Source organism: Lepisosteus oculatus, unplaced genomic scaffold (assembly GCF_040954835.1).
Source record: "Lepisosteus oculatus isolate fLepOcu1 unplaced genomic scaffold, fLepOcu1.hap2 HAP2_SCAFFOLD_432, whole genome shotgun sequence".
NCBI classification, from domain to species: Eukaryota; Metazoa; Chordata; class Actinopteri; order Semionotiformes; family Lepisosteidae; genus Lepisosteus; species Lepisosteus oculatus.
In genome coordinates this window covers 1-22559 of record NW_027167969.1, presented here as the reverse complement: position 1 = coordinate 22559, position 22559 = coordinate 1, and the positions used below count along the sequence as shown (strand labels likewise).

The following is a 22559-nucleotide window of genomic DNA, read 5'->3' as shown; positions in this document are numbered from 1 at the left end:
GGTCATTAAAAATGACCACCAAAACCTTTGACAAAAGCTCTTGGTAATTGATGGTCTTCAATAATGCTTCTCCTTTAGGTACATTTTAAATCAGCTGAAAAATGCTGTGAAATGGGGGGGCACTTCAGGCCAGTGTAGGATTTGGGTTACAAGAACTATGAAACTGCACGAGAAAGCCCGTACACTGAATTACACGGCTTTCTATTCAAAGGACAAAAGAAATTCCCTGAGCTTGATTTTTTGCAGCACAGAGAGGACCACTGTTGTGAGGTCGGTTAGCTCAGTTGGTTAGATGGTGGTGCTAGTAACGCCAAGGTTGTGGGTTTGAGCCGCGTACGGGCCAGGTCCTTTTCTCCTCTCTTACCAAAGCTGTTAGGTTCCTTTCCGTGGTGAGATGGGTTGTCATGCAACGCTGCCACATAGCGCCGACAGACAAGAGTGTTGCGGGAGAAGAGAAATGTGTTTGAAGATTTAAGAGTGTCTTAGGTGCAGCCAAAATCAAGTGTCACAAATGCAAGTGGTTGGATTTCCATTGTTTAATATGGTAAAAATAAGCGGAAGTAATCTGCCGGTCCGGCACAGTCTGCCATGCTTTTGTCATTTACTGTAAAGTGGTATTGAACTGGGTGTCGAACTGGAGCCTCACCATTTGCATATGTGAGGCTCCAGTTATACATCGAGTGTCACATTAAATGACAAAAATGAAGAGAGTTAAAGCAGCTGGAGAGGTTTTCTTACAACTTTTGAGCTGACACAGTTTTGGAAAATGTTTCCTTCACGCTGCACTGTACAACATAGGCAGCCAAGAGTCTCCAAAACAAAACAGAATTGACAGATAGGAGAAAATTCCCACTCGTCCTGAAGTTCCCAAAATCAAGCACTGAGCGTAAACAAAGTGTCTAAGTAGCGTGGGAATGCTAACCCTAACCCTAGCGTAAAAAGATGAGTCAAAGTAACGTCTAATCGGATTAGTTTCCTTAGAGCTGGTTCAGAGTTTGCTGAAGAGTTTACCCAGTGGGCACTGATTCGTCGAATATACGTATATTCACGGCGAAAATACGGCTATACGTATATATACGTCGCCTCGACGTATAATCAAAGTCGAATTGCAACCGTAAAATCGACGACATTAATAAACGCATATATAACGTCGAAAACACATCTAACACAGTGCCTGAGGCTTTTTACTGTATGTATCGTGTGTGCCGCAACTAGGAGTATATGGCACTCTGCACAGTGTACGAAGTAAATTATTTTCGCAGTAATTAATTTACACGTGTATAATAAATATAGTAAATATAATAAATTAATTACTGCGAAAATTACTTCGTACACTGTGCAGAGTGCCGTATACTCCTAGGTAAGTTAGGTACATCTTTTTGCCCAAAACTGAAGGGGCGACATTCCTCCCTCCCCCCGTGATGCCAGGCCTGTCCCCATCCTATTCCATAATGTCATTATACTGTATATAATACCATACAACAGTGACCGATCCTTACTAACTGCATGCGTTAAAATTGCACATCAGCTCATAGCAGGGGGCACATAGCCGCGATGTATTATCAATGTTAAATTTCAACCATAATATCGACAACATTAATAAACGCATACGTTGAGAAAATATCGAACCCAGCATATTTTCCGGTTATATACCACAATGCATTGCTAGTATTCGTTGGTCACCATTTTGGACACGTTTTTCAAACGTAGAAGTATATCCGCAAATATCTCAGCAATCCTCTTTTGACGAGTAAGTATGAACAATAATAATACTATCTGAATACATACAGATCTTTCTTAATATTATTTTGATTAAAATAGTAAGTGAATAAGCAAAAAATGGCACATAAAAATAGTGGAGCTTTTTAAACGTCTGTACTTACTGCGCCCCATAAGAAATCGTTTGTCCCCATTCAAAAGAGGTTGTGCGATGTCCTGCAGCGTTCGCAAAGCAAACCTTTGACAGTTTGAAAAGAGGAATTTATTCTGCTTCCTGTGCGTGCAGTAGTTACAAAGTTGAACGTCTTTACACGATCTGCTGCAGTTTTCAGTGGGCGGGCGTTGTCAAATGGCTTGGAAAAACGCACTGTGTTTCGGCTCGGCAAACATTGTGAGCAGTGTCCTGCATGTTTTCTGTGTATAGCTGTCTTTTAACGCATACAGAATTCATTCGAAATGGGGAATGGTGTGAATGGGGAAGATGACACTAAATCGTTTTGCCGTTTCTCTATTCTTATTCTATGTTGTACTTTCAAACTTTGGGTACTCTTTAATTAGGACAGACTTTATTGCTCAACTTCTATGATGCAAGCCAAATTTTATACATTTATTTCAGCTTTGAGCTTAGTAAACCGTTCATTTTTTAGATTATACTAAAGAAGATATTAATCATCATTAATTTGGGAAGTAATATTATATAATTTTCTCCTAGCTGCGGTGCTGAAGTCCCGCCCTAAATCAGCAGAAAAAGAAATAAAGGAGCACGCAATGTGTTACTTGAAGAATGCATATGCAAGGCAGGGGGCCAGGAGATCTGGACACTGAAAATACTAGGTTTTTGGTTCTAACTGTTAGGACAATTACACAGGGTTTGCAAATAGTGGACAAAAATCGTCTTAACTTCCATTGTAATATTTTTTTTCTTGGAAATATAGAAGTTGTACATTTTAAAATGTATATTTGAATCAAAATGTGGTTTTGAGTTAGTGTGTTAATGTAATTAGTTTGTGTTTGCCGTTACTATACTGTATATTGCCATATTACCAGAATTTGTAGCTGAAGTTTAAGACTAGTTGTGTTTTTTATGATTATTGCCCATATGTTGATTGTTGATTGATTGTATACAATGTATAATTTGAAATACATATTTTTCAGGTGTGAATGTGTATTTTCACAATAAATTTCTAAACCAAATCATTGGGTTGATTTACTAGTTTCTACACCTGTAAAACCTAACTTTGATGTATAATAGACCTCTACCCATATACGTATAATAGACCTCTAAAGTTATCCGTATAATAGACCTCTAACCATATACATATAATAGACCTCTAAAGTTATCCGTATAATAGACCTCTACCCATATACGTATAATAGACCTCTAAAGTTATCCGTATAATAGACCTCCAACCATATACGTAGAATAGTCCTCTAAAGTTATCCAGAACTCCTACCATATATGTATAATAGTCCTCTAAATTTATCCGTATAATAGAACTCCAACCATTTACGTATAATGAACATCTAATCATAGACGTATAATTGACGTATAACAATAGACGTATATTAGAATTTCATTCTAGACGAATTGCAGACCACATTTAGACGTCTGAGGTATGCGTTTAATAGACGTATATTATACGTCTTTTGCCCACTGGGTTACGTCTCAACAGAAACGCTCTTTAGCTCTTTCAGTGTTATGCAGAGAACAGCGTCTGTCGAGATCACTTTTGAGTCAGCGCGAAACGCCGTGTGCTGTCAGTTTGATTTCATATTGCTCGTAGCGGCGCCCGGCTTTTGTCTGTCAAACGTTAGGTTGCGCTTCTTCATGCTGCATCGTCGGCATGAGTGGAGCTTTTTAAACGTCTGTACTTACTGCGCCCCATAAGAAATCGTTTGTCCCCGTTCAAAAGAGATTTTGCGATGTCCTGCAGCGTTCGCAAAGCAAACCTTTGACAGTTTGAAAAGAGGAATTTATTCTGCTTCCTGTGCGTGCAGTAGTTACAAAGTTGAACGTCTTTACACGATCTGCTGCAGTTTTCAGTGGGCGGGCTTTGTCAGATGGCTTGGAAAAACGCACTGTGTTTCGGCTCGGGAAACATCATGAGCAGTGTCCTGCATGTTTTCTGTGTATAGCTGTCTTTTGACGCATACAGAATTCATTCGAAATCATTGATTTCTCCAATTATCAAGGGTCCCTTAAAGGATGAGTCAAAGTAACGTCTAATCGGATTAGTTTCCTTAGAGCTGGTTCAGAGTTTGCTCAAGAGTTTACCTTTCACAGATGTGCAAAGAAGAATGTTGGGGGTGCACGCTTCAAGGTGCCTTACAGTGCGTTGTTTCCGACACAGTGTGGCCGGGTGTTTTCCGAGTTATCGCACGGATTGGGCACGCCCACAAGCCGAGAGCCGCAGGCGATGAGCCCGGGGCTGAACGGGCCCCACTGGCTAGTTTGTAAGGCCAGGTGCATTGCCAACCACGACCGGCAGCGCAGAGGCTTTGAAGGCGGTCTGGGCTCCTGCAGCTGTGCAGCCACGCACTCTGGTTTCTCTTCATCTCGTACAAATCTTTCGCCTTTTATTAAAGATTTCCGTGGAGAGGAGCATGAATAAGTTCCATGCAATTTTTGTGCTTCCCTGCCTTCGGGTGGGGCGCAGCCTGGCTGGTCAAAGAGAGAAAACAAAAACGTTCGCAATCACTCTTGTTATGGCAATTGTGGCCGTCTGCTCCGCGAGTCCTCGGTCTCCGGCTGTCTGATTGGCGCTCTTTTCTTTGGGGGGCGGGAAGTGTCCGGCCGCAGGGGATCTTGGGACCTCGCTTTGCATAGCGGCTTCCCAGAGTGCGTCGTTTCCGGCACAGTGTGGCTGGGTGTTTTCCGACTTATCGCACGGATTGGGAACGGCCGCAAGCTGAGAGCCGCAGGCGATGAGCCCGGAGCTGAACGGGCCCCACTGGCTCGTTTGTAAGGCCAGGTGTATTGCCAACCATGACCGGCAGCGCAGAGGCTTTGAAGGCGGCCTGGGCTCCTGCAGCTGTGCAGCCACGCACTCTGGTTTCTCTTCATCTCGTACAAATCTTTCGCCTTTTACTAAAGATTTCCGTGGAGAGGAGCATGAATGAGTTCCATGCAATTTTTGTGCTTCCCTGCCTTCGGGTGGGGCGCAGCCTGGCTGGTCAAAGAGAGAAAACAAAAACGCTCGCAATCGGTCTTGTTATGGCGATTGTGGCAGTCTGCTCCGCGAGTCCTCGGTCTCCGGCCGTCTGATTGGCGCTCTTTTCTTTGGGGGGTGGGAAGTGTCCGGCCGCAGGGGATCTTGGGACCTCGCTTTGCATAGCGGCTTCCCAGAGTGCGTCGTTTCCGGCACAGTGTGGCCGGGTGTTTTCCGAGTTATCGCACGGATTGGGCACGCTCGCAAGCCGTGAGCCGCAGGCGATGAGCCCGGAGCTGAACGGGCCCCACTGGCTCGTTTGTAAGGCCAGGTGCATTGCAAACCACGACCGGCAGCGCAGAGGCTTTGAAGGCGGACTGGGCTCCTGCAGCTGTGCAGCCACGCACTCTGGTTTCTCTTCATTTCGTACAAATCTTTCGCCTTTTACTAAAGATTCCCGCGGAGAGAAGCATGAATGAGTTCCATGCAATATTTGTGCTTCTCTGCTTTCGGGTGGGGCGCAGCTGGGCTGGTCAAAGAGAGAAAACAAAAACGCTCGCAATCGGTCTTGTTATGGCGATTGTGGCCGTCTGCTCCGCGAGTCCTCGGTCTCCGGCCGTCTGATTGGCGCTCTTTTCTTTGGGGGGCGGGAAGTGTCCGGCCGCAGGGGATCTTGGGACCTCGCTTTGCATAGCGGCTTCCCAGAGTGCGTCGTTTCCGGCACAGTGTGGCCGGGTGTTTTCCGAGTTATCGCACGGATTGGGCATGCTCGCAAGCCGTGAGCCGCAGGCGATGAGCCCGGAGCTGAACGGGCCCCACTGGCTCGTTTGTAAGGCCAGGTGTATTGCCAACCACGACCGGCAGGGCAGAGGCCTTGAAGGCGGCCTGGGCTCCTGCAGCTGTGCAGCCACGCACTCTGGTTTCTCTTCATCTCGTACAAATCTTTCGCCTTTTACTAAAAATTTCCATGGAGAGGAGCACGAATGAGTTCCCTGCAGTTTTTGTGCTTCCCTGCTTTCGGGTGGCGGGCAGCTGGGCTGGTCAAAGAGAGAAAACAAGCACGTTCGCAATCGCTCTTGTAATGGTGATTGTGGCCGTCTGCTCCGCGAGTCCTCGGTCTCCGGCCGTCTGATTGGCGCTCTTTTCTCTGGGGGGCGGGAAGTGTCCGGCCGCAGGGGATCTTGGGACCTCGCTTTTCATAGCGGCTTCCCAGAGTGCGTCGTTTCCGGCACAGTGTGGCTGGGTGTTTTCCGACTTATCGCACGGATTGGGCACGGCCGCAAGCTGAGAGCCGCAGGCGATGAGCCCGGAGCTGAACGGGCCCCACTGGCTAGTTTGTAAGGCCAGGTGCATTGCCAACCATGACCGGCAGCGCAGAGGCTTTGAAGGCGGCCTGGGCTCCTGCAGCTGTGCAGCCACGCACTCTGGTTTCTCTTCATCTCATGCGAATCTTTCGCCTTTTACTAAAGATTTCTGTGGAGAGGCGCATGAATGAGTTCCATGCAATTTTTGTGCTTCTCTGCCTTCGGGTGGGGCGCAGCTGGGTTGGTCAAAGAGAGAAAACAAGCACGTTCGCAATCGCTCTTGTAATGGTGATTGTGGCCGTCTGCTCCGCGAGTCCTTGGTCTCCGGCCGTCTGATTGGCGCTCTTTTCTTTGGTGGGCGGCAAGTGTCCGGCCGCAGGGGATCTTGGGACCTTGCCTGGATAGTGGCTTCCCAGAGTGCGTCGTTTCCGGCACAGTGTGGCCGGGTGTTTTCCGAGTTATCGCACGGATTGGGCACGCTCGCAAACCGTGAGCCGCAGGCGATGAGCCCGGAGCTGAACGGGCCCCACTGGCTCGTTTGTAAGGCCAGGTGTATTGCCAACCACGACCGGCAGGGCAGAGGCCTTGAAGGCGGCCTGGGCTCCTGCAGCTGTGCAGCCATGCACTCTGGTTTCTCTTCATCTCGTACAACTCTTTCGCCTTTTACTAAAGATTTCCGTGGAGAGGAGCACGAATGAGTTCCCTGCAATTTTTGTGATTTCCTGCTTTCGGGTCGCGGGCAGCTGGGCTGGTCAAAGAGAGAAAACAAGCACGTTCGCAATCGCTCTTGTAATGGTGATTGTGGCCGTCTGCTCCGCGAGTCCTCGATCTCCGGCCGTCTGATTGGCGCTCTTTTCTTTGGGGGGCGGGAAGTGTCCGGCCGCAGGGGATCTTGGGACCTCGCTTTGCATAGCGGCTTCCCAGAGTGCGTCGTTTCCGGCACAGTGTGGCCGGGTGTTTTCCAAGTTATCGCACGGATTGGGCACGCTCGCAAGCCGTGAGCCGCAGGCGATGAGCCCCGAGCTGAACGGGCCCCACTGGCTCGTTTGTAAGATCTGCGGCAGATCGTATAAAGACGTTCAACTTTGTAACTACTGCACGCACAGGAAGCAGAATAAATTCCTCTTTCAAACTGTCAAAGGTTTGCTTTGCGAACGCTGCAGGACATCGCACAATCTGTTTTGAACGGGGACAAACGATTTCTTATGAGGCGCAGTAAATACAGACGTTTAAAAAGCTCCACTCATGCCGACGATGCAGCATGAAGAAGGGCAACCTAACGTTTGACAGACAAAAGCCGGGCGCCGCTACGAGCAATATGAAATCAAACTGACAGCACACGGCGTTTCGCGCTGACTCAAAAGTGATCTCGACAGACGCTGTTCTCTGCATAACGCTGAAAGAGCTAAAGAGTGTTTCTGTTGAGACGTAACAAGCTTGTTTCTTTCTACCATGATGTTACCATGACAAAATCTGTCTTTAAACACCTTGCTCAGTCTCTGACGAGACTGTCAAGAATTGCTTTCGCCGATTGTATTGCAAACCGGCGGAAGCGGGGTATTGGGAAAAGTTTTCAACTAGCAATAATCGCGCATCGGCTAAACCTCACAGGCTACGATACTGCCACTGCGCAAAGCTGACGGTTGCCAGGCAACCGCGTGGATCCTATGGAAATCGTTATCAATCGTCTCATGGCATGTCGTTGCTGTAACGCTTCATATTTGCGGCCGGACACTTCCCGCCCCCCAAAGAAAAGAGCACCAATCAGACAGGCGGAGACCGAGGACTCGCAGAGCAGACGGCCACAGTCGCAGTAATAAGAGTGATTGTGAGCGGTTTTGTTTTCTCTCTTTGACCAGCCCAGCTGCGCCCCACCCGAAGGCAGGAAAGCACAAAAATTGTATGGAACTCATTCATGCTCCTCTTCATGGAAATCTTTAGTAAAAGGCAAAAGATTTGTACGAGATGAAAAGAAACCAGAGTGCGTGGCTGGACAGCTGCAGGAGCCCAGGCTGCCTTCAAGGCCTCTGCCCTGCCGGTCGTGGTTGGCAATGCACCTGGCCTTACAAACGAGCCAGTGGGGCCCGTTCAGCTCCGGGCTCATCGCCTGCGGCTCTCGGCTTACCTGGCAGGGGAGATACCTTGATCAGCCTGTAGTTGGAGTAGTTGGATTGTTTTCTTGTTTTGTGGAAGCAGTGTTTGTTTTGCAGTTTGAGATGGCAACCTTTGGATCCCGCAAGAATGCTGTACGTTTTGAGCTTTTGGATGACCTGTTCATGGATCGTATGCAGTTCAGCAGAAAAGTGTTACAGAAGGAACTTGGCTTTGAACCTCGGCACTTGGATTTCATCTTTGCTCTCCCAGGTCAGAAAGCATTTGAGGTTGTATTTGGTACCTATCCTCTGTTTGAACAATGCGTGGATGTGTTTGAGGCAAAAAGAGGGAAAGTTCCTGCACTTGAGAAGATCAACTTGCAGCCTCTGACACAGAGAGAGAGGAAAACGGTGCATGTTGTTATGTTCTCGGAACTGGCAAAGACGGAGGACATTCACACCTGGCTTAACCAGTACTGCACCGTCCACCATGGAACTGAGGTTAGAGATGTTGACGGTATAAAAACAGGAGCAAGGAAATTCGAGGTTCGCTTACTACCGGACAATGTAAATGGAGGCTTAAGGCACCTGCCCTCTACAATCCGGCTGGGCGCCTGCAATGGCTATGTTTTTTATGTGGGACAACCAAAGGTGTGTCGGCGCTGTGGTGCTGTGGGACACCTGGCATCTTCCTGCACTGTGAAATGCTGCAAGACCTGTGGCAAACAGGGACATTTAGCCTCTGACTGTTCAATGCTGCCAAAGTGCAATTTATGTGGCTCGGAAGGACACGTTTTTAAGAACTGCCCTCACGCCTACGCCAATAAACTCAAAATGAGAAAGGATGAGGCAGTGCTTGTTTTAGCCAAACCGGCCCGAAAAGCCAAAGCAAACAACAAGTCAAACAAAGAACCCTTGTTGGACAAAGAGTCTCAGCCTCCAGCCAGGATCAGTCCTGCTGTGGCTCCGGGGCCGGTGGAAGAGAAATCCACTACGCTCCCACAACCGCAGACTGCACCAGACAAGCACGAGGGTTTGAAAACCCCCGAGAACAGCGAGGACCCCTCCCCCACTCCTGCTCCTCAGAACGAGGGCCAGTGTGGGGCCCCCCGGTGGAGCGGGTCCAGCGACGATACCCAGGATTCAGCGGAGCTGCTTTTCTCAGACTCTGCAAGTGCTACAGATGCCCTCCTCTCCTCCATCCAGTCCATCACGGAGGATCTGCAACAGCTGGTGGGTGAGGGGGAAGAGGAGACTGGTGCATCGGCTGCACCCCTTTCCCCTCAGTGCTCCCAGGAGCTGGACTTGAGGAAAAGGAAAAATGACTCTGTTTTCTCCCCGAGCGAGGAGGAAGGAGAGAATGGCGATTGGGACAGCTGGAACCCCTCCACCCCTCCCTCTACCCCCTTCCTTGAAATGGACTCCGTGAATGCTTTTACTGCTGCCACCCTGATGAAGGCTCATTCAGAGGATGGCTGGCAGGAAATTGGTAAGAAGAAAAAGAAAGAGAAGGTAACAGGTGAGACCGAAGAGAAATGTGTTTTGTAAAGACTGGTTCCACTTTCTTATGTAAAATGGCTCTAAACATAATTTCTCTTAACACCAGAGGTATCAATGACAGAGTTAAATGCCAGTGTGTCTTTGATTACCTCCAGCAGAGAGAGGGAGATGTGTTGATGTTGCAGGAGTGTGCTTTAGCCTATCAAGAGAGGTATAAAAGCTTTAAAGATAGGTGGGATAAAGGGCCTTCTGTTTGGTCAGGGGACAATAACAACAGAGCCTCTGGCGTGGCCATTCTTTTCAAAGGATGGGCTTTCAAATTGAAAAGTATTCAGAGGGTCATAGATGGCAGGTTGCTGTGTGTGGATGTGGAATGGGGGACCGTTAACCTGCGGCTAATCAATGTGTATTGTCCTACTGACGTGGGAGGAAGGGTGGAGCTACTCAAGGCACTCTCTCCCCTATTGTTAAGTAGCACAGACGTGATAGTGGGAGGGGATTTTAATTGTATCTTAGAGCACACAGACAGGCAGTCTAGCTCTCCGATAAAATTGGATTCCAGCTCACTGGCCCTGCAAAACTTAGTTCAAGACTTTAAACTCTCAGACACATATAGATGTATATATCCCACAACAGCAGGATATACATGGTCAGGGAGGAATAGCAGCTCCAGAATTGACTATTGCTTTGTCTCAGAGAGAGTGAAAGTTGTTGGGGTCACTCTTCAGCCTGTCTTCTTCTCAGATCATCAGGCTTTAGGGTGTAGAGTGGAACTCCAGGGCGGGACTGTCTTTGGCCCAGGCCTCTGGAAACTCAACACAAAGCTGCTAGAGAACGAGGGGGTAGTATCCCGCTACAAGGAGAAACTATCACAGTGGCTGTCCTTGCAGTGTCTGTACGGGTCAGTAGGAGAGTGGTGGGAGGAGGTGAAGATGAGGACAAAGACCTTTTTCATGGCTGAGGGAAGGAAGGCTGCTGCCAGACGGAGAGGAGTGCTAGCCAGGAAACAGAGGCAGCTGCAGCGTCTCTACACGATGCTGCACAGTGGCTTCGATGTGCTCGAGGATATCACCCTTTTAAAAAAGGACATCCGGAGCATAGCCGAAGAAAGTAGTCGAGGAGTGCTGTTAAGAGGCAGAGTGCAGTTCTTGGAAGAAAATGAGAAGTGTACTCGCTTCTTTTTCAGGAAAGTGGTAGGCTCCAAGTCTGTCATGGAAAGTGTAGTTGATGAGGAGGGACGAGAGAGAACAGAGCCGAGTGCTATCCTCTCCTGCACCAAGGCCTTCTACTCAAGACTGTACAGCTCTACAGAGGTAAAGGATGAAGAAATTCATTTTTTTACCTCAAAGCTAGAAAACGTTTTGAGTGAAGAAGATAGGGAAGTACTTGAGAGGGATTTGACAGTAGAAGAGCTGAGACAGGCTATGGAGAGCTTACAGAAGGGGAAAACTCCAGGTGCTGACGGGCTCCCTAAAGAATTTTATTGCACCTTTTGGGATCTGCTTCAGGATCCGCTACTGGTCCTATTCGAGGAAAGATATAAGACAGAATTGCTGCCTGACTCCTTAAGAGAAGGCACTATCTCTCTCTTGTTTAAGAAAGGAGCAAAAAATGACATAAAGAACTGGAGACCCCTCAGCCTGTTAGGCGTGGACACTAAGATCCTGTCCAAAGCCCTTTTCCTGCACCTACAAAATGTAGTGGCCTCACTGGTAGGGAAAGAACAGACTTGTGGGATAGCAGGACGCCTGATGAGCGACAACCTGGCCTTGTTGAGGGATGTCTGTCTGTACTCTGAGGATCGCTCCCTCCCTCTTTGCATTTTAGGTGTAGACCTAGAAAAGGCCTTTGACCGCCTAAACCGGCAGTACTTAACATCGGGACTTGAGCACATGAAGTTTGGCCCCATCATGAGAAAGTGGATTAACCTGCTGTACACAGGTAGCAACAGCAGAGTCATGGTTAATGGCAATAGATCACGCCCCTTTGAAGTCTGTTCAGGGGTGAGGCAGGGCTGCTCATTATCCCCCTTGTTATGCGTTTTGGCTATGGAGCCCTTAGCCTGTGCCTTGCGCCAGGATCAGGCCATTAATGGGATACCAGTGCCTGGAAGTGGGGGAGGAGAGGTAAAGACATCTCTATACATGGATGACGTCACCCTGCTCCTCTCTGACAATGCCTCAATTAGCAGAGCTCTGCAGTGCTGTGATCGTTTCTCTTTGGCTTCCTCCGCAAAAATTAACAAATCTAAGAGTGAGATTTTTTATCAGAACTGGAGGGAGCCAAAAGAAGGACATGATCTCAGGCTGCAAGAGAAGAGAATTAAGGTCCTGGGGGTGTATTTTGGAGAAGAGATGGGAACAGTAAATTGGCAGAACAAATTGCCAATCTTAAACAAAAAACTGATGCAATGGAAGGACCGAGACCTCACCATGACAGGGAAGGTGCTGGTCATCAAAGCCGAGCTCTTGCCTGTCTTGATTTTTCTGGCTTCTACCTTCCCAATCCCACACCGTGTTGCGGCGGTGCTGAGGAGATTGATGTTTCAATTTCTATGGGGTGGGAAGCAGGAAAGACTCAGAAGGGAAATAATGTACAGGCCGCTACCCTCAGGGGGGAAGTCTGTCCCAGATATTGCTACGAAGCTGCTGTGCATTTTCCTGGCCTCTGTGCTGAGAGGCTTTGCAACAGCACCTGCAGCGCGTACCTGGACTTATTTTTCCAGACTCTGGGTAGGTAGGGAGGTGTTCAGAGTGTGGGGTGTCAGACCCAAGCTGGACGTCCCACTCTCTGACACATGCCCTGCAATTTATGGGACAGTTAAAAGTTTTCTAAGATCTCACCCAATTGGCCATATTCCCCTCCGAGATGTCAGCGTCCAAAAACTGGAAGATTTCGTAGCACCCCAGAACAATAGGCAGACCCCTGTGGGCATTTTAACATCAGCCCAAACAAGGAAGGTGTGGAAACACACATCCTCTAAATTTCTGTGCAACATTCACAGAGATTTAGCCTGGAGTGTCGTCCACCAGTGCTTACCGGTACGAACTTTCTTGTACCGTAGGGGCCTCACCCCCAGCCCTCGCTGCGTTAGGGTGGGCTGCGGCGAGGAGGAGACTGTGACCCATCTCCTGTGGTCCTGCTTTTTTGCTAAGGCCTTCTGGGCCCAGTTTGAAGATTGGTTGCAGGCTCTCTCGCCACAATTTACCCTGACCGCTGCTTTCATCATATACGGCATCTCTCCTGTCAAGCTTCCTCCTGACGTGTTTGACAGGATCTGGGCTGTGGTGAACAGTGGGAAAGACGCCCTGTGGAGAGTGAGGAACATGGGGCTGTTCAAAGGCATCGAGGTCCCAGTCAAGGCAGCAGGTAGCCTGGCCCTGTTCATCACCCGAGAGAACTATTACCTCAGAGATCTGTGGAGAGAAGGGAGGGAGGAAGCAGAAAATCTGTGGGAAATAGAGAGCATAGGTCAATATCTCAAGAAACTGTGAAAAACATTATCATGTTTAAATAAAGAATGTGATTTGCACCAGAAAAAAAGAAAATTGTTGCTATGTAACTGTTACCGTGTCAAAATGTAATGAGATGTGATCATATATACTGTTTTAAGTATGTATATTAATGTAAAGCTTTCTGATTTGTGATTTCCTGTATTTTTTTGTGAAAAGAAAATAAAGTTCTTAAAAATCGAAATCGGTTCACCCAGGGCGAGGCTCGGCCATTGCACTCCGGCTGTGCTGACCCCTGCAAATTCCCCAAATGTGGGAATCTCGACTGCATAATTTCTGGTAGTGGGGGACTAAAGACTAAAGACAGTTTCACCCGTTTTCTGATTGCTCGGTTCTGTAACAGTGCAGACATGTCAAACAGTGAATGGCTGTACCTCTACTGTATCCATGCTCAATGAATGAAATCGGTAACAAATGAATATATGTCTAGTTATACGAAAAACGAGTGGTTTATCGACTCATCTTCATTTGCAGATTTAGAGGCAGCTTCGATATTCGTTTTACAGACGGGTTTTTTTTTTGGAATATGGGTCACACACATGCCACAGCAACAAAACATCTCTAGAGATGAGGCTATAGATCACCTTTCCATCCTGCAGGTTTTCCTCCCAAAGCCTACGGCACCAACGGCGACCCCTGCTGGCCGGGAGAGCAAAAGCTTACAGCACCTGGTATTCCCAGGCAGTCTCCCATCCAAGTACTAACCAGGCCCAACGCTGCTTAGCTTCCGAGATCAGACGAGATCGGGCGTGTTCAGGGTGGTGTGGCCGTAAGTGAAAGCCCCGGCGCCTGACTCGCTACTTGAAGCTGTGTGTGGCGGGGGTTCCGTGCCCCCCGAGCGGGACTGAAGGATCGTTCGTGTGCAACTCTTTGGAAAGGAGCTGCTTTCCAAATCGCATTGCGTGCCTGGATATTGGCGAATGCGCTCCCTTGTGTTGACTCGTCCCGCACTGGAGGAGGACAAACAATCTGCACGGAGGAGCACCAGGCAAGTCTTCACCAGACAAAAACCTCCAGTGCACAGCACTCTGGAAACATTTCGGGGCTTTCGCGTGTTTATTTCAGCACGTAAAGCGCACCGGTCCAACACGTCGGCCGGGCGCGCGGCGCCTCCGCCCTCTTGTGGCCTTGCGGCGTCAGAGCAAGAGGCTCCTTCTCGCTGCCCTTCCGCTGTGTTGCAGGGCCCCGAGAGGGAACCCGGAGCGCGCACTTTGTGGGGGGCGGGGGACCGCGTTCGCGCTCTGCCCCCGGTCTCTTGCGCGAGTACTAAATCTCACGGACAGGGGGGCCTCGTCATTGATTGTTACAGGTGAGACGGGGATTAGGAGGAGACCCCGACTGATGGGTAAAGGGGAGCACTAACACCAGAGGGACACCCCCGGCGTCTCTTTTTGAGAGACGCCCTGGGGTTTCCTAATGGCCAAGGAGGGTCGGGACCTCGGTTTGACGCCTCCCCCGAAGGACGGCGCCTGTTTGTGCAGCAGAGTGTCGCCATCAGGAGGCTGGGGCGTAAGAGAGCCACACAGCCCGCAGGGTGAGCGCTCCCTACTGGTCCCAGTCACACCTCTTGCAGGAGCAGCAGCAACCGGAGCTTTTCCGGGGTGGAATCTCCTATCCGGGTGCCGGCCAGGCTCACACCTGCTGGGCTGCCCCGGGGGTGAGCCCAGTCGAGAGTCGCAGGGCCAGATCTAGTCACCGGGGAGAAACGATACAAGTGAAGGATTGCTCGGCTCTCGGCACTTGAAAAGACCGACAAATGTCTCGTTCCCGCCGGAGCTGAATGTACCCGCATGTGTGGTGTCGTCTTCTTCCCCCGCCCCGCTGTGTTTGCTGTATTGTCTCTGAAGCCGGCCCCCCCGAGACGAGACGGGCTGTTCCTGTGCCCCAATTAACACTTTACAGGTGCCATTCCCCGGCATTGTGGCCATTGTCGGTGCTCACATGCGATAAGATAAGGCGGAGGAGAGCGGGGCATGCCCAGCGGCAGACATTCAAGGAGGGGGTAGGGCGAGGTGAGGTGAGGTGCGACACGCCGGAGCCCCGACGCAGCTAATGCGGAGCACTTGTTGGACTGGCATCGAAAGGACGTGTGCGCACGGAGCGAGCCTTCCCTGCGGCGGAGCGCGGGAACTTTCTCCCCCCCTCCCGCTGCAGGAGTTGTGTGCACTGCAGCGGTGCCGAGAGAAAAGCACAGAAGGCAGCAGGCTCTGGAGAGCAGGTAAGAGACGGAGCCTTGTGGGCAGGCGAGCAGGCCCGTTTTTTGGAAATTGCTGAAAAGGTTTGTTCGGTGTGTGGCAGGCGCACGTCACGAACTTGCGTGGCGATCTGCCGGTCTGGAGTTATGCAAATGAGGCCGAATTGCATCCCGGGACATGCTGCGAATGCGCAACGGCGACTGCAGATGTGTAGGAAACGGCGCGCTCGTTTTCTCGTTTTGCCCACACTTTTGAGTGTTAGTGTGGCGTGTGAGTGTGTGAAAGAGTGGGCCCAGCAGGAGGCGGTGGCGTGCGGGGCGAGGAGGTGGCCTAGGCTGCGCGATTTGTGCTGTGGGTGCGGGCCGCTTGCAGGGGCCTGTTTAACTCATACTTACCTGGCAGGGGAGATACCTTGATCAAGAAGGAGGTTCACCCAGGGCGAGGAGTGCTGTTAAGAAGCAGAGTGCAGTTCTTGGAAGAAAATGAGAAGTGTACTCGCTTCTTTTTCAGGAAAGTGGTAGGCTCCAAGACTGTCATGGAAAGTGTAGTTGATGAGGAGGGACGAGAGAGAACAGAGCCGAGTGCTATCCTCTCCTGCACCGAGGCCTTCTACTCAAGACTGTACAGCTCTACAGAGGTAAAGGATGAAGATATTCATTTTTTTACCTCAAAGCTAGAAAACATTTTGAGTGAAGAAGATAGGGAAGTACTTGAGAGGGATTTGACAGTAGAAGAGCTGAGACAGGCTATGGAGAGCTTACAGAAGGGGAAAACTCCGGGTGCTGACGGGCTCCCTAAAGAATTTTATTGCACCTTTTGGGATCTGCTTCAGGATCCGCTACTGCTCCTATTCGAGGAAAGCTACAAGACAGAATTGCTGCCTGACTCCTTAAGAGAAGGCACTATCTCTCTCTTGTTTAAGAAAGGAGCAAAAAATGACATAAAGAACTGGAGACCCCTCAGCCTGTTAGGCGTGGACACTAAGATCCTGTCCAAAGCCCTTTTCCTGCGCCTACAAAATGTAGTGGCCTCACTGGTAGGGAAAGAACAGACTTGTGGGATAGCAGGACGCCTGATGAGCGACAACCTGGCCTTGTTGAGGGATGTCTGTCTGTACTCTGAGGATCGCTCCCTCCCTCTGTGCATTTTAGGTGTAGACCTAGAAAAGGCCTTTGACCGCCTAAACCGGCAGTACTTAACATCGGTACTTGAGCACATGAAGTTTGGCCCCATCATGAGAAAGTGGATTAACCTGCTGTACACAGGTAGCAACAGCAGAGTCATGGTTAATGGCAATAGATCACGCACCTTTGAAGTCTGTTCAGGGGTGAGGCAGGGCTGCCCATTATCCCCCTTGTTATTCGTTTTGGCTATGGAGCCCTTAGCCTGTGCCTTGCGCCAGGATCAGGCCATTAATGGGATACCAGTGCCTGGAAGTGGGGGAGGAGAGGTAAAGACATCTCTATACATGGATGACGTCACCCTGCTCCTCTCTGACAATGCCTCAATTAGCAGAGCTCTGCAGTGCTGTGATCGGTTCTCTTTGGCTTCCTCCGCAAAAATTAACACATCTAAGAGTGAGATTTTTTATCAGAACTGGAGGGAGCCAAAAGAAGAACATGATCTCAGGCTGCAAGAGAAGAGAATTAAGGTCCTGGGGGTGTATTTTGGAGAAGAGATGGGAACAGTAAATTGGCAGAACAAATTGCCAATCTTAAACAAAAAACTGATGCAATGGAAGGACCGAGACCTCACCATGACAGGGAAGGTGCTGGTCATCAAAGCCGAGCTCTTGCCTGTCTTGAATTTTCTGGCTTCTACCTTCCCAATCCCACACCGTGTTGCGGCGGTGCTGAGGAGATTGATGTTTCAATTTCTATGGGGTGGGAAGCAGGAAAGACTCAGAAGGGAAATAATGTACAGGCCGCTACCCTCAGGGGGGAAGTCTGTCCCAGATATTGCTACGAAGCTGCTGTGCATTTTCCTGGCCTCTGTGCTGAGAGGCTTTGCAACAGCACCTGCAGCGCGTACCTGGACTTATTTTTCCAGGCTCTGGGTAGGTAGGGAGGTGTTCAGAGTGTGGGGTGTCAGACCCAAGCTGGACGTCCCACTCTCTGACACATGCCCTGCAATTTATGGGACAGTTAAAAGTTTTCTAAGATCTCACCCAATTGGCCATATTCCCCTCCGAGATGTCAGCGTCCAAAAACTGGAAGATTTCGTAGCACCCCAGAACAATAGGCAGACCCCTGTGGGCATTTTAACATCAGCCCAAACAAGGAAGGTGTGGAAACACACATCCTCTAAATTTCTGTGCAACATTCACAGAGATTTAGCCTGGAGTGTCGTCCACCAGTGCTTACCGGTACGAACTTTCTTGTACCGTAGGGGCCTCACCCCCAGCCCTCGCTGCGTTAGGGTGGGCTGCGGCGAGGAGGAGACTGTGACCCATCTCCTGTGGTCCTGCTTTTTTGCTAAGGCCTTCTGGGCCCAGTTTGAAGATTGGTTGCAGGCTCTCTCGCCCCAATTTACCCTGACCGCTGCTTTCGTTAGATACGGCATCTCTCCTGTCAAGCTTCCTCCTGACGTGTTTGACAGGATCTGGGCCGTGGTGAACAGTGGGAAAGACGCCCTGTGGAGAGTGAGGAACATGGGGCTGTTCAAAGGCATCGAGGTCCCAGTCAAGGCAGCAGGTAGCCTGGCCCTGTTCATCACCCGAGAGAACTATTACCTCAGAGATCTGTGGAGAGAAGGGAGGGAGGAAGCAGAAAATCTGTGGGAAATAGAGAGCATAGGTCAACATCTCAAGAAACTGTGAAAAACATTATCATGTTTAAATAAAGAATGTGATTTGCACCAGAAAAAAAGAAAATTGTTGCTATGTAACTGTTACCGTGTCAAAATGTAATGAGATGTGATCATATATACTGTTTTAAGTATGTATATTAATGTAAAGCTTTCTGATTTGTGATTTCCTGTATTTTTTTGTGAAAAGAAAATAAAGTTCTTAAAAATCGAAAAATCGAAATCGGTTCACCCAGGGCGAGGCTCGGCCATTGCACTCCGGCTGTGCTGACCCCTGCGAATTCCCCAAATGTGGGAATCTCGACTGCATAATTTCTGGTAGTGGGGGACTGCGTTCGCGCTCTCCCCTGATGTGCTTGGTCCAAAATCAGATAGGGAGGGTTAGGACACCACGAGCTGCGTGGCTGCGGAAGGATCCCGGTTCGACAGGAGTGGACGCCGCTGCTGGTTCTCGCTGGCTTTTAGTTAGGGGTCCGGAGAAGCATCTCAAGCTAGTTCCACTACTCCTTCCGGACGTTCATTCTCTTTTCAAAGTCAGTCGTTTTGCTGTAGTCTGCGTTCTTTAGGCTGATTATCGAGGTTAGCCTTTATTTGGTCATGGGGGGCCTCGGTACTGTATGCTGAGTCTAAAGACAGTTTCACCCGTTTTCTGATTGCTCGGTTCTGTACCAGTGCAGACATGTCAAACAGTGAATGGCTGTACCTCTACTGTATCCATGCTCAATGAATGAAATCGGTAACAAATGAATATATGTCTAGTTATACGAAAAACGAGTGGTTTATCGACTCATCTTCATTTGCAGATTTAGAGGCAGCTACGATATTCGTTTTACAGACGGGTTTTTTTTTTTGAATATGGGTCACACACATGCCACAGCAACAAAACATCTCTAGAGATGAGGCTATAGATCACCTTTCCATCCTGCAGGTTTTCCTCCCAAAGCCTACGGCACCAACGGCGACCCCTGCTGGCCGGGAGAGCAAAAGCTTACAGCACCTGGTATTCCCAGGCAGTCTCCCATCCAAGTACTAACCAGGCCCGACGCTGCTTAGCTTCCGAAATCAGACGAGATCGGGCGTGTTCAGGGTGGTGTGGCCGTAAGCGAAAGCCCCGGCGCCTGACTCGCTACTTGAAGCTGTGTGTGGCGGGGGTTCCGTGCCCCCCGAGCGGGACTGAAGGATCGTTCGTGTGCAACTCTTTGGAAAGGAGCTGCTTTCCAAATCGCATTGCGTGCCTGGATATTGGCGAATGCGCTCCCTTGTGTTGACTCGTCCCGCACTGGAGGAGGACAAACAATCTGCACGGAGGAGCACCAGGCAAGTCTTCACCAGACAAAAACCTCCAGTGCACAGCACTCTGGAAACATTTCGGGGCTTTCGCGTGTTTATTTCAGCACGTAAAGCGCACCGGTCCAACACGTCGGCCGGGCGCGCGGCGCCTCCGCCCTCTTGTGGCCTTGCGGCATCAGAGCAAGAGGCTCCTTCTCGCTGCCCTTCCGCTGTGTTGCAGGGCCCCGAGAGGGAACCCGGAGCGCGCACTTTGTGGGGGGCGGGGGACCGCGTTCGCGCTCTGCCCCCGGTCTCTTGCGCGAGTACTAAATCTCACGGACAGGGGGGCCTCGTCATTGATTGTTACAGGTTAGACGGGGATTAGGAGGAGACCCCGACTGATGGGTAAAGGGGAGCACTAACACCAGAGGGACACCCCCGGCGTCTCTTTTTGAGAGACGCCCTGGGGTTTCCTAATGGCCAAGGAGGGTCGGGACCTCGGTTTGACCTCTGTTTGTGCAGCAGAGTGTCGCCATCAGGAGGCTGGGGCGTAAGAGAGCCACACAGCCCGCAGGGTGAGCGCTCCCTACTGGTCCCAGTCACACCTCTTGCAGGAGCAGCAGCAACCGGAGCTTTTCCGGGGTGGAATCTCCTATCCGGGTGCCGGACATGCTCACACCTGCTGGGCTGCCCCGGGGGTGAGCCCAGTCGAGAGTCGCAGGGCCAGATCTAGTCACCGGGGAGAAACGATACAAGTGAAGGATTGCTCAGCTCTCGGCACTTGAAAAGACCGACAAATGTCTCGTTCCCGCCGGAGCTGAATGTACCCGCATGTGTGGTGTCGTCTTCTTCCCCCGCCCCGCTGTGTTTGCTGTATTGTCTCTGAAGCCGCCCCCCCCGAGACGAGACGGGCTGTTCCTGTGCCCCAATTAACACTTTACAGGTGCCATTCCCCGGCATTGTGGCCATTGTCGGTGCTCACACGCGATAAGATAAGGCGGAGGAGAGCGGGGCATGCCCAGCGGCAGACATTCAAGGAGGGGGTAGGGCGAGGTGAGGTGAGGTGCGACACGCCGGAGCCCCGACGCAGCTAATGCGGAGCACTTGTTGGACTGGCATCGAAAGGACGTGTGCGCACGGAGCGAGCCTTCCCTGCGGCGGAGCGCGGGAACTTTCTCCCCCCCTCCCGCTGCAGGAGTTGTGTGCACTGCAGCGGTGCCGAGAGAAAAGCACAGAAGGCAGCAGGCTCTGGAGAGCAGGTAAGAGACGGAGCCTTGTGGGCAGGCGAGCAGGCCCGTTTTTTGGAAATTGCTGAAAAGGTTTGTTCGGTGTGTGGCAGGCGCACGTCGCGAGCTTGCGTGGCGATCTGCCGGTCTGGAGTTATGCAAATGAGGCCGAATTGCATCCCGGGACATGCTCCGAATGCGCAACGGCGACTGCAGATGTGTAGGAAACGGCGCGCTCGTTTTCTCGTTTTGCCCACACTTTTGAGTGTTAGTGTGGCGTGTGAGTGTGTGAAAGAGTGGGCCCAGCAGGAGGCAGTGGCGTGCGGGGCGAGGAGGTGGCCTAGGCTGCGCGATTTGTGCTGTGGGTGCGGGCCGCTTGCAGGGGCCTGTTTAACTCATACTTACCTGGCAGGGGAGATACCTTGATCAAGAAGGAGGTTCACCCAGGGCGAGGCTCGGCCATTGCACTCCGGCTGTGCTGACCCCTGCGAATTCCCCAAATGTGGGAATCTCGACTGCATAATTTCTGATAGTGGGGGACTGCGTTCGCGCTCTCCCCTGATGTGCTTGGTCCAAAATCAGATACGGGAGGGTTAGGACACCACGAGCTGCGTGGCTGCGGAAGGATCCCGGTTCGACAGGAGTGGACGCCGCTGCTGGTTCTCGCTGGCTTTTAGTTAGGGGTCCGGAGAAGCATCTCAAGCTAGTTCCACTACTCCTTCCGGACGTTCATTCCCTTTTCAAAGTCAGTCGTTTTGCTGTAGTCTGCGTTCTTTAGGCTGATTATCGAGGTTAGCCTTTATTTGGTCATGGGGGGCCTCGGTACTGTATGCTGAGTCTAAAGACAGTTTCACCCGTTTTCTGATTGATCGGTTCTGTACCAGTGCAGACATGTCAAACAGTGAATGGCTGTACCTCTATTGTATCCGTGCTCAATGAATGAAATCGGTAACAAATGAATATATGTCTAGTTATACGAAAAACGAGTGGTTTATCGACTCATCTTCATTTGCAGATTTAGAGGCAGCTTCGATATTCGTTTTACAGACGGGTTTTTTTTTTTGAATATGGGTCACACACATGCCACAGCAACAAAACATCTCTAGAGATGAGGCTATAGATCACCTTTCCATCCTGCAGGTTTTCCTCCCAAAGCCTACGGCACCAACGGCGACCCCTGCTGGCCGGGAGAGCAAAAGCTTACAGCACCTGGTATTCCCAGGCAGTCTCCCATCCAAGTACTAACCAGGCCCGACGCTGCTTAGCTTCCGAGATCAGACGAGATCGGGCATGTTCAGGGTGGTGTGGCCGTAAGCGAAAGCCCCGGCGCCTGACTCGCTACTTGAAGCTGTGTGTGGCGGGGGTTCCGTGCCCCCCAAGCGGGACTGAAGGATCGTTCGTGTGCAACTCTTTGGAAAGGAGCTGCTTTCCAAATCGCATTGCGTGCCTGGATGTTGGCGAATGCGCTCCCTTGTGTTGGCTCGTCCCGCACTGGAGGAGGACAAAGAATCTGCACGGAGGAGCACCAGGCAAGTCTTCAGTGCACAGCACTCTGGAAACATTTCGGGGCTGTCGCGTGTTTATTTCAGCACGTAAAGCGCACCGGTCCAACACTTCGGCCGGGCGCGCGGCGCCTCCGCCCTCTTGCTGCCCCTGCAGCTGCTTCACTTTTCCCTTTAGTTGCCATCGATTTTTTTGTAGTGCTATACATATACGATTGAGGTATCTTAGAGTTCTCCTTCGAAGACCCAGCACTCTCTTTTCTTTTCCCAGTGTTACTCATATCG

The 22559-nt window shown here is 50.5% G+C and overlaps 13 non-coding genes across 13 annotated transcripts; 8 read left to right on the top strand and 5 right to left on the bottom strand.

Moving 5' to 3' along the window:
- The first annotated feature begins 4255 nt into the window (after nucleotides 1-4255).
- LOC138229272 (U5 spliceosomal RNA) lies at nucleotides 4256-4372 on the top strand. Its single transcript, XR_011185725.1, has one exon. It is a non-coding gene; the product is annotated as a U5 spliceosomal RNA (small nuclear RNA).
- A 391-nt stretch (nucleotides 4373-4763) lies between these two features.
- LOC138229268 (U5 spliceosomal RNA) lies at nucleotides 4764-4880 on the top strand. Its single transcript, XR_011185721.1, has one exon. It is a non-coding gene; the product is annotated as a U5 spliceosomal RNA (small nuclear RNA).
- A 391-nt stretch (nucleotides 4881-5271) lies between these two features.
- LOC138229274 (U5 spliceosomal RNA) lies at nucleotides 5272-5388 on the top strand. Its single transcript, XR_011185727.1, has one exon. It is a non-coding gene; the product is annotated as a U5 spliceosomal RNA (small nuclear RNA).
- A 391-nt stretch (nucleotides 5389-5779) lies between these two features.
- On the top strand, nucleotides 5780-5894 carry LOC138229276 (U5 spliceosomal RNA). The gene has a single exon (XR_011185729.1). It is a non-coding gene; the product is annotated as a U5 spliceosomal RNA (small nuclear RNA).
- A 393-nt stretch (nucleotides 5895-6287) lies between these two features.
- Nucleotides 6288-6404, top strand: LOC138229277 (U5 spliceosomal RNA). Its single transcript, XR_011185730.1, has one exon. It is a non-coding gene; the product is annotated as a U5 spliceosomal RNA (small nuclear RNA).
- Nucleotides 6405-6794: 390 nt separating this feature from the next.
- On the top strand, nucleotides 6795-6909 carry LOC138229271 (U5 spliceosomal RNA). The gene has a single exon (XR_011185724.1). It is a non-coding gene; the product is annotated as a U5 spliceosomal RNA (small nuclear RNA).
- Nucleotides 6910-7668: 759 nt separating this feature from the next.
- On the bottom strand, nucleotides 7669-7810 carry LOC138229267 (U4 spliceosomal RNA). Its single transcript, XR_011185720.1, has one exon. It is a non-coding gene; the product is annotated as a U4 spliceosomal RNA (small nuclear RNA).
- Nucleotides 7811-8040: 230 nt separating this feature from the next.
- On the bottom strand, nucleotides 8041-8157 carry LOC138229269 (U5 spliceosomal RNA). Its single transcript, XR_011185722.1, has one exon. It is a non-coding gene; the product is annotated as a U5 spliceosomal RNA (small nuclear RNA).
- A 5776-nt stretch (nucleotides 8158-13933) lies between these two features.
- Nucleotides 13934-14052, bottom strand: LOC138229262 (5S ribosomal RNA). The gene has a single exon (XR_011185714.1). It is a non-coding gene; the product is annotated as a 5S ribosomal RNA (ribosomal RNA).
- Nucleotides 14053-18467: 4415 nt separating this feature from the next.
- On the top strand, nucleotides 18468-18627 carry LOC138229265 (U1 spliceosomal RNA). The gene has a single exon (XR_011185718.1). It is a non-coding gene; the product is annotated as a U1 spliceosomal RNA (small nuclear RNA).
- Nucleotides 18628-19262: 635 nt separating this feature from the next.
- LOC138229279 (5S ribosomal RNA) lies at nucleotides 19263-19381 on the bottom strand. Its single transcript, XR_011185732.1, has one exon. It is a non-coding gene; the product is annotated as a 5S ribosomal RNA (ribosomal RNA).
- Nucleotides 19382-21169: 1788 nt separating this feature from the next.
- Nucleotides 21170-21333, top strand: LOC138229263 (U1 spliceosomal RNA). The gene has a single exon (XR_011185716.1). It is a non-coding gene; the product is annotated as a U1 spliceosomal RNA (small nuclear RNA).
- A 636-nt stretch (nucleotides 21334-21969) lies between these two features.
- LOC138229273 (5S ribosomal RNA) lies at nucleotides 21970-22088 on the bottom strand. Its single transcript, XR_011185726.1, has one exon. It is a non-coding gene; the product is annotated as a 5S ribosomal RNA (ribosomal RNA).
- Nucleotides 22089-22559: the final 471 nt, after the last annotated feature.